A 9,302-nucleotide genomic window follows, 5' to 3' on the forward strand; every position below is an offset into this window, starting at 1 on the left:
AGTTCCATTTTAGCTTGGTTTTTGGTGAATGGGTCATGGAAGCACGTAAAGGTAGAAACTTTATGTTGCTAATGAACCATAGGAACCCTGATCTATTGTTTGGAGCAAAGGAGAAGCTCGGTATTTTCAGATCATGGAATAACCCGTGTGGACTCGGCGAGTCTGGGAGAAGACTCGGCGAGTCGGATAGGGTTTGGTCCGATTAGTCCCGCGTGGAATTGGCGAGTTGGAAGAACAACTCGGCAAGTTTGTTGAACATTGCCTTGGACTCGGCGAGTCTGTTCTTGGACTCGGCGATTCTGGTCGTGGAACCCTAGCCTTTTCTGGTTGAGCAGTGAATCGGTGAGTCGAGGGATGACTCGATGAGTTGAGCAGGATGGGACTTGAAGTTTGTTGGACTCGACGAGTCTTGGGGTGACTCGACGAGTTGAGTCGTGGCATGGGGAGTTTCTGAGCATAGGAACTCGACGGGTCAACGAGTTGACTCGGGCGAGTGGGGTCAACCAGGAAGGTTGACTTTCACTAAGGACTTTGACTTGGACCAAGGGTTGAACAGTTTGACTTCCAAGGGCATTTTGGTAATTATTGGTGCTTAATGGTTTTGGTTAATTGGTAATGTTCAGTGGTGGAGCTCATACTGGTGGTCGGAGCAGCGTGATCTTATTTCTTCAAGTCGGCAGTTGCAGGTGAGTTATCCTCACTATACTGACAGGGTCTATGGCACCAAGGCCGTCCCTCTATCGGATGGAAATTCGGGTATTGTTATTATGTTATTGCTTTGATATGTTTGCATCATGGTAGTTAGGATGGTATTTGTTAGAGACCTGGTTAAGGTCGGTCTCCTGATAGTTATGAACAGTATGTTATGGATCGGAAGGTTGTCATGTTTTAGAAGATCTTATGTGCTATGAGGAGTATGAGATATATGTTGTTAGATGTTATGAGAGTTGTATGTGTTATGTTACGATATGAGCAGTATGTTATGGACCGGAAGGTCATCATGTTATATGCGGTTATATGATATGTATGTGCTATTTATGTTATGTATGATAAGGACCGAAAGGTTAAGATGATATTTATGTATGTGCTATGTATGCTATGTATGGTAAGGACCGGAAGGTCAAGATGATATGGACCGGAAGGTCAACAGAGTATGGACCGGAAGGTCAACAAAGTTATGGGATGGAAATCCCATGAGACATATGGATCGGAAAATCCTATGGGGTTATGGCCTGGAAGGGCATACGTGCTGTTATGGCCTGGAAGGGCGTATGTGTTGTATGTAGTATTTTAGGGGTAACTCACTAAGCTTTCGGGCTTACAGTTTCAGTGTATTGTTTCAGGTACTTCAGGAGATCATGGCAATGCGAAGGCGTGATCGTACCGCTCCTCAGTTTTATGTTGATGTTTCTGGGATAGTCTGATAATAAATGAATTGAAAACTTGTTTGTAATAACTTAATGAATATTGTTTTTTTTGGAAAGTCTAAATTGGTTGTAAATTTTATGGTCGTTACAAGTTGGTATCAGAGCCTTGGTTTGAGTGAATTGGAGGAACATTCATGTGAATCCAGTCTCAAATCAAGGAGAGTTTTCAAAGTGAAATTGAAATGGTTTTCAAAAATTAGTAGAGGAGGATGCAGAGGTACGATCAGCCAGAGCCAATAAGTAGACCCCAAAATACCATACAAGTTATTTGATTATGTGATATATTAGAACAACATGCCAGTACTAGGCTAGGGATCTTCAGGAATTGCATGATAGAATTGCTTGATTATATGATGCCCGCTAACCTAGGGTTCCCCGTTATGTGAAGTAGTTAGCAGTTCCTCTAGAGGTGAGGATTGAGTGTTGCCACGTAGATGTTATTGCTAGGGTGTTGTGATGATACTTGATATAAATATGGGTAGGTGTGGAAGGTAGTATGGGCCCGTACTAATGAAAGCACAGGACCCATATGCGTGTCAAGGAAGTCACAACCCCTAGGGTCGGGTTGGGAGTTGGTTCCCGGGATATTGAGGAAGCATCTGATTTTCTGGCAGTGTATTTCCAGTATGGTGGTTACGATGCATGCCGGGGTGGATCCGGGTCAGGATCGGGATCAGGAGAGGGCGGTCAGGGTGGATCAGCACCACTCGAGTTCATTGATCAGATGAGTACAGATGAATTGGATGCCAGGATTCGTGAGATCCTGCATGATGAGATTGCTGCTATGTTCAGGGCGGAGATGCCGGAGATGTTTGGGTCAATCAGGACCACCATGGTTGAGTATTTTGATGAGCGCTATGCAGCTCTTGCAGAGACGGCTGCCGCGACAGCTGCAGTGGCTGTAGCAGCAGCAGGTGGAGGAGCCGATCGAGGTTTTCAGTATCGGGACTTCGATAATACGAAGCCCCCTACTTTTGATGGAGTTCAGGATCCGATCATTGCTATGAGGTGGTTGTCGGACGTGGAGGGTTGTTTCTTCACGTGTTCATACCCTGCGGATCAGAGGGTGAGGTGTGCTCTGAACCTTTTAACGCTTGGGGCAAAGGATTGGTGGAGGATGACTGCGGGATCGTATTCTGATGCGCAGCGGGCTGCAGTTACATGGGATCAGTTCCGGAAGATGTTCATTACCCGTTATGTTCCACGGGTTGAGAGGGAGAGGTTGGCTCAGGAGTTCTTGGAACTGGAGCAGGATTCAGAGTTGGTGACGGAGATCACCAGGAGGTTCACTGAGAGGGCGATGTTTTTCCCTGAGTTGTTTCGGAGTAGAGTCAGATGTCCTGATATCTGAGTATGCTTAAAAGGGATATCAGGCAATATGTGTCTATGCAGAGGTGCGAGACCTTACTAGAGTTGCAGGAGGCTGCTCGGCGGCATGAGTTGGAGATTGAGTTACAGTTAAGAGAGCAGAGGCAGGCCCCGGTGCGTCGCAGCCAGCGCCAAAACAGTCCAAGACCGTTGATTCCAGGTTGGACAGTCAGAGCGGCTGCACTTGTGAAAAGTGCGGGAAGGGTCATACCGGAGTTTGTAAGTCCGGTGGTGCATGTCGCAAGTGCGGGAGAGTGGGGCATTATGCGAGGGATTTCCGTCAGTCAGCCCCGGTTCAGGATATGAGGATTGGTTATCAGTGCCATCAGGTTGGCCACATGAGGGCCAACTGTCCACAACTAGTTTCCAGGGCAGTGCAGGTTCCAGCACCGTCCACTTTGAGGATTACTGGCGGGGGTTAGGGTGGAGCAGAGCCTCCGAGGGCTCAGGGGCACACTTTTCAGCTCACAGTAGAGGAGGTCAGGGCAGAGCCAGATGAGGTTGAGGGTATGTTTTCATTTCTTTGTTGTCTGTTTATCTAGTTATTTTGTAGTGTTGCAATTTATTCGCCGTTCTGCGTGTTTCATGGGTTGGTTGAAAGTGATAGTAGTCAGGAGTTGTAAGTGGTTAGCATCCGAGGGATTGATGGTCAGAAATTGGTTGTATGGTCTTGTTGTCGAATATAGCAATTACGATCTGAGAAGTGTTCAACGGCGAGTCAGACTCCCTTAGAGTTCGAGATGTACGATGCCGGGGGAGTGATTTTGTGGAGGTGCTCGTTTTAGGGGAAATCAGTTCATGGATAATGGGAATATGTTGAGTAGGGTTGTTTAAGTGATGCCGGTTGGGTCACCAGTGGTTGGAAGTCAGTGCTCTAAGTGGGGAGAATTGGAAAATTCTCAAGAGGATCGATAAGCGTTAGAGTTTGATTAGTTGTTTGAGATCCAATAGTGTTTTATTCAGCCAAGAGTGTGGGCTGGTATGAGCAAGTGACAGATCGATGGGGCGGAGTACAGACCAATGATTCCTGATAGGGTGATTGGTTGTTGTGAGGCCTAGGATTAGGCTGGGATCTTGGTATACGGAATGAAGTTGGAGTTCGGAACTGAAGAAGTCCATCACTCAAACCAATCCCTTTCACATCATCAAACTCTCCCAATCTCCACTAAAAACATTCCCACACCACAACCATGACCGCAACCATATCATCACAACTCCCCTCTCTATAATACTTCTGACAAACCAGAAACTCCCCCGCACTTCAAAAATCTGGAAGAGTATATGTCCTCTCCAAGCTCTAACGATTCCCCTGCTACTGCTCAGAGAAAAAGAGACTGGAAGGCAGCCAAGCTGGCTGAAGAAGTATGGAGGCTCTGCGGATTTGAAACAGCTATGGATGAATCCTTGATAAATTCTTGGATCAATCCTCATAGAAGACTTCTTGATGATGATTATGTCCCTCATCTCACATATGCAGAACCCCCCTTAGATGGATACTGGGATGTCCCTATCTCACCGAATGCCAGATACTTCACTGTATTTGAGCAGTTCGACCGCAACCTACCGGATGACAAAATATTGCCTATGGAGTTTGAGAGACTTAGCCAATTCTATGCTAAGCATGCCTCTCCAATTGAACACATATGGTCCAATGATAAACCATCTGCAGTGAAGAACTTCAAGATCAGAAAATTCATGAAGGCTAAGTTCATCTAGTACACTCTGACCAGGAGGGAGCATGATTACATCCACACCCAGGCTGATTTTCCGAGTATGAACCCGGAAGAAGTGTTTCTCATCGCCAAGGTTTTTCAGCACAAGTCCGAAAAGCATCCGAAGATGAAGATCGCTCTTGAAAGGGAAAGTACCTTTCTTAAGGAAACAGTCTGTGACTTCGCAAAAATAGATGCAGACATTCATCCCATCATCTCCAAGATTGCTGACCTGCCACCGCTTGACCCAACACCCATGCCTACCGAAGGCTATGAAGAATGGTCCTTAGGCGCAACCAACTATCCTGAGCTGGGAGTCATTTTCAAAAGGAAGATTGACAACATCAAATATTTTATTCCTATGGACTGCCATGCATCGTCTCACTAGAAAACAACTTGAAATCTGACACAACGCAATTGAAAAATCCAAGCATACAACTGCAGAGGTCAATTTTGAAATACTAAGAGGAATCAATTGGTTAGAGAACGTCGGGAATTTTTGGTGGATACTGATCAAGTTCCTTAAACATGATAGCTGATTCAAGTTAAAGAGGTCACTTAGGGGGAAATTGTTGAGTCAAAAATAAAAGTGACCCTCTTGAACTTTTGCTACCGCAACGCCCAAGCCACTGCAGTCGAGCAACTTCTTCATCAATTGTTATCCGAAGTCTTCTGCACCACAATCTATTCATTTACTTAGTTAGTTTTTTCCTTTCTCTAATACACTCTAATATCCAGTATGCCTTGCATGACTACTCTTAGAGTTGTAAACTTCTTTATAAATAGAGATTTTTTCTAATGTTTTTAGTATGATTGAACATGTGCGAATCTCTTACAAAATTCTAATACACATCTTCAGTTTCTCATTCTATCTTACATATCTAATCTTCTTACTTCCATCAATCTCTCTTAGTAGATCAAGTCTCTTATGACTTAGATCTCGCTTACTAACTTGGTTTGAATGCATTCCTTGTTATGAATATGCTTTTGTGTATACTTGATATAACAATTGTTGTCATTTACATTTCTTTACTTTCCGCATCTAACTCACTAACTTCTAACTTTTAATATTATTGTTGAGCTAACAGATCCTTTGAGATTAACTATTCCGCTATATACTTGTTCTAACCTTTGTTCAAGTGTGTCTCAAAGTTTTTCTCTCAGCACCTAGAGATATGAGTTGTTGACTATGAGTTGGTTATACATTGATTGCACGAAAAAACATTGGTAACTCGATGTTATAAAACGTGCCTGTGTGTATGATTCAACAAGTAGTAGAACAAGCATATGAGTCGAAGTTTATCCATTACTTTTACCCTTGTAGGGATAAAAGTGATATATGTGGGCCCCTCGATGATTTAGTGATGACACCCCTAAGTGCTTGGCCAAGCCTAGACTGATTTGATTTTTTAATTAGTTAGTTGTCATAAATCAGAAATCGGGAAACAACAAATGGACAGAGAGAATGATTATAATCCATGTCTCAGTCCATATGATATCTAGAATGGATGAATATACGAGTCCTTTTCTAACGGACAAGTCATTGACTAGGTCAGATTTCAACAACGACTTTAAGAGCTATGATTGCTAGTCAGGTTTTGGAGTCATACACAATAATAGTTTTAGACTTATCCAAGTGGAAGACTGTTGGATTAGTATCTAAGTCCAAAACTATAATTGGTATGTACTTGACCGGATTTGGCATGGTCCATTTGGGTTACATTGCATCCGAACAATTAGATAGACAAAATAAGAAAAAGGATACTAGTGATTTGTATTAATATATTATAAGTTCTAATATATTTATACATAATCATATTATTTAATTAGTATTGATCAAGAATTAATTTAGTGATAAAAAAGGAACTAATTAAATATGGACTCTTATATATATATATATATATATATATATATATATATATATATATATATATATATATATATATATATATATATATATATATATATATATATATATAGGATGGGCCAAGTTCATTTAGGTTGGGCTAAGCTCTCATGGATAGTCCATGGAGTCTTTAACCCATCAATCCTATGGAAATGAAAGGTCATGGGTATTAGGGTTTACATGAATGTAACCCTAATCCTCCACAATATATAAAGAGGTCTATGGTTCATAAAATAGGGGCTAAGAACTAGTGTATAGTACACAATAGGGCAAAAACGATTTTGGTACAAGTATCTTATTGTCAAGTTATTCCAAGGATTCTTGGTGTTGTGTGAACCATTTGAGTGCAACACTTGAGGCAATACACTCTTAAAGGTTCAAGACTTCAAGCTCCATCAAAGGTATGTCATTCTACTAGATTTTTGTAGTATAGTTGCTTCATATTATGCTAGTTAGGATGGAACCTTGGAATATTGAATATTTGCATGTATAATAGTGAAAACATAGATCCAAGGTTTATAGGGTTGCATGTACACCATAGGAGTGTTAGAATGCTCAAAACCCATGACATTTTCCATAGAAGCCCGAGCTAGCAAATTACCGAAATGCCCTTTAACCCCAAAACACAAAGCAAATACCTGAATCATCCAATCTACATCATCCACCTCCAAATGAGCCCAAAAATAACTTTTTCAAGGATCCTATGCCTGCTAATACCCAATCCTTGATTACCAGACCGAAATGGAAATTATCTGAAATAGGGTGTTACAGCTCTCCCCCACTTAAATTAGATTTCATCCTCGAAATCATTCCTTACCATTCCTGACACGCTAGTCAAACTGAGCAACACAGCCACAATCTCGAACATACCCCCAACCTTCCCCCAAGGCAACTGAAACCAGCCCTCGCAGGTCTCCCCAACCTGCAGATAAACAAATCCTTTAACTTCCTGAAAATAATCCCTTACAAAATAACCATATCTACTCATACTGAGACTTGAAGTCTCGACATGGTCTGACTCCCTGACAGACCGCCCATGCTAAACCAATGTTGAATCCATCTCGCTTAATTTTCCAACTGACTACTTAACTTCTGATACTTGAGATTCCCATTAGAAGACATAATCACAGACCAATTATCCTAGCAGGACACTTATACTTGACAGGAGGCTTAGATAATCCTTCGAGTAAGAGACTCATCCCTGCAATGGCTGGACTCAGATGAGAGCTGCAAAACAGGTTCAAATCATTTACTCTGAGATTATCCAATCCCAACTACGAGTGACCTAATATCTCCTCCGAATAACAAGCTACTCCACACACAAGCTCCAAATCAATAAGAATGCCCTGACTTATCTGGATGCCCTTCAAAATTAAACCATTTCAAGATATAATTACGAGAGCTTGATCTATCATCAAAGCTGAATCCATTTATTACCCTTGAACACTTCCATTGATGCCTCAGCATAAAAATACACCAATCCTTATTCCGATGAAAACAAAATCCCGCACAAAACACTTGCAATACCTAACTCGAGATCTCAACCAAAACTAACCTGATGCTTAACTCATAACCCAAGATCCACGGATCTACACTTGCATATCACCTAAGACTTTCTGATAACGACAACCCCTTGCTCGACCAAGATATAAAGATTCCTAACCATTGCTGAGACTACCAATCTCGCACTTGGTCCAACCAGTAGGTTCCTAAGAGTCCAAATAACAAGGCTACCTAGCCTATAAACCCCTTTGTGTCACACACTGACCACCCACTTAATATTGCAACTCAAGATCTAAATCCTTGAACCAACGGTCGCTACCAGGTCTCACATCCATTGCTGTAATAACATTGGCCTTGCCCATACATCCCACCCAACTAAACCACGGAGCAGCCTTACTCACGAGTTACACCCACCCAGAGCTACACAAGCCTGACTCTGCCTCAGATCCTAATGGTCCTCAACCCAGAACAGAGAAATACTCCTTGGCAATCTAGTCGGCATGGCCCATGCACAAACTGATTTCCCCTTTACGCTCATGACCACCTCCAATGATAGTCTACCTCGAACTAGTGAATGCTACCATCCTATCACTGTTTCATAACACTTCTAACCAACTAGGGTTACCACCCATCACTTTACCACACCCTAACCACAACAAATACATGCCTCCTGAGTCGAAACCTACATCCAATCAAGTGTCAGAGTCATACTTCGAATCCCAAAGCCCTCAATCCGGACTTAACCACATGCCTTATATGCTTAACAAAGATGATGCCGACCAATGGTTGGAAGTTTCCTGAACTCCCACTTACACAATCTCAACCTAAACGACCACTTGGGCCATCTCTCTTCCTAGCCAGGATGTGAAACTTGCCCTAGTTCCACGCCCTTCTAAACTTTCGGAAATTCTGATCGATTCTCCCCTACTTAGATTCGGTGAAAGTCTCTCATCTCATAAATCTCGATGGATTCCCAACCCCTCAACCTCATAGCATGAACTGCCTACAACTTGCGCTAATCAATACCAACATTGCATTACTATCCAACACAAAGTTCTCCCAACTTCTGAAACTCGGAAGAATACTCTTGAGATCTTAACCAGTCTGATAACCCAAATCACTTCCCATGATAGCATATCAATTCCTTGAGTTCGCATGTTGACGACTAAAGACCATAACCCTTGCCCTGAACTGATGAATCTTCAGCCCAACTTCTTTTCTCGAAGAACCACTGAACTCTAACCGTTTAAAACTGTAAGTCCCTAAATTCGCCTGTGTATCAATCAGATCCGTTTGATGGTGCGGAATCCCAATCAAACGGATGATGCCAGATCACAATAAGAAGAGAAGGAGAAGAAGAATAATATGAATCTTTGTATGTATTGA

The sequence above is a fragment of the Lactuca sativa genome, chromosome 3 (assembly GCF_002870075.4).
Source record: "Lactuca sativa cultivar Salinas chromosome 3, Lsat_Salinas_v11, whole genome shotgun sequence".
NCBI lineage: Eukaryota > Viridiplantae > Streptophyta > Magnoliopsida > Asterales > Asteraceae > Lactuca > Lactuca sativa.